The sequence below is a fragment of the Onychomys torridus genome, chromosome 18 (assembly GCF_903995425.1).
Source record: "Onychomys torridus chromosome 18, mOncTor1.1, whole genome shotgun sequence".
NCBI lineage: Eukaryota > Metazoa > Chordata > Mammalia > Rodentia > Cricetidae > Onychomys > Onychomys torridus.
In genome coordinates, this window is record NC_050460.1 from 22890935 (window position 1) to 22892718 (window position 1784).

A 1784-nucleotide genomic window follows, 5' to 3' on the forward strand; every position below is an offset into this window, starting at 1 on the left:
TATTTGTTATATACAACAGAAGGATCTATGTTTGATGTTAGGTTGTATTTCTTATATTCAGCAGAAGGATGGATCATGTTTTCACATTCATTCTGTTAGCCTATATCTTTTTATTCAGGAAATGAGTCTATTGATATTGAGAATAATTAATGACCAAGGACTATTAATTCCTGGTATATAGGTTGTTGTTGGTGGTGGTCGAGGTAGTGTGTGTGTATGTAATTTCTTTCTTTTTGTTTGACTAGTGTAAGACTATTTTCTGTGTTTTCATTGGTGTAGTTAACTTCCTTGGGTTGGAGATTGGTTTCTATTATCTTCTATAGGACTGGATTTGTAAAAACATGGAATGCTTCATGAATTTACATGTCATCATTGTGCAAGGGCCATGCTAATCTTCTCTGTATGTCCAGGTTTAATGCATGTATTGCCAATGTGAGTACATGTCATCTAATTTGTAATAACTGATATCAACTGATTACACAGAAAGAATAGTGGATAATTATGCTAGAATTTTTTTTTTTAAATGTCAACAAAGAGTCATCAAAGAGAAGGAAACCCCAATTGGGGCAATGCCTACATAATATTGCTGTATAGGCAAGCATTTAGGACATTTTCTTAATTAGTGATTAACGAGGGAGGACCTAGCTTATTATTGGTGTTGTCATCCTTGGGCTGGTGGTCCTTGTTTATATAAGAAAACAGAATAAGCAAACTGTGTGGAGAAAGCCATTTACCAGTCCTCCTCCAGGGCTTCTGTATCATCTCCTGCCTCCTGGTTCCTACCCCATTTTAGTTCCTTTCTTGGCTTCCTTCAACGATAGACTACAATGTGGAAGTGTAATCTGTTGTATGATATTTTGTTTGTGTTCTGACAAATAAAGCTTGTCTGGAGATCAGAGGATGGAGCTAGCCACCGGGAAGCATAGAGGTCAGACTGTGGTGGCTCGCACCTTTAATCCTAGCATCACTAGGTAGGGCAAGGAATATAAGGTGGGTGGAGTCCTGATCTCAGCTTCCCTATTGGGTCTGAAGATTCTCAGAGAAAAGAGTTTCTAGTGGCTGCTGCTCTGCTTCTCTGACTTCCAGCTTTCACCCTCAATATCTGAGTCCAGGTTTTTATTGTTAAGACTAATTAGGATTGCACTTCATCTGGCACCCAAATGTTTGGCAAGAATTTCCACATAAAGCTTGAAAAAGCTTTAAAAGAATTCTTTTTTTTTTTTTTTTTTTAAACAGAGTCAAACTTGGGTTCTTGTTACCTGCTTTTTCATGGGTAGGCTTTGTTTGCTAGCAGCAATCAGAGGCACAACTCCTTTAACAGAGGGCTTCCTGACACAGTGCTAGCAGCAAAAACCATATGGCTTTTAAGAAGCCCTGCTAACAAACACTTAAATTAGGTTTGTGAGCAGCAGACAGCATGTTTCTCAAGAGCATCATGGACTCAAAAGTACCCCAGAGCTGGAGAGGTGAGCATGGTTCTCACCATTTGCCTCTGTCATAAAGCTGGGCTCTTAGGGAAACCAGGCAGGGCAGAGCCAGTTGTCAGGACAGAAGTTGTTCCACACTGATCAGCTGTTAAAGGCTCAGGTGCTCAGAAAAAAAAATACAGATATGCAATAAAGATAGATTCAGAAAAAAATTCTAAATGGTTTACAACATATTTGAAAAATGTGCATAGGCTTTGGAGAGAGAAGAGAAAGGATAGATAGCAACAGTCATAGATTTAAAAAATGATTTCAAATAATAGTAAAATCCTTAAGGCAATAGAGTTATAAAAATTAGGA

General features: G+C 38.1%; 1 non-coding gene across 1 annotated transcript; it reads right to left on the reverse strand.

The window, feature by feature from the left end:
• Positions 1 to 335: 335 nt before the first annotated feature.
• On the reverse strand, positions 336 to 440 carry LOC118570131. The gene has a single exon (XR_004943129.1). It is a non-coding gene; the product is annotated as a U6 spliceosomal RNA (small nuclear RNA).
• Between the last annotated feature and the right edge of the window lie 1344 nt (positions 441 to 1784).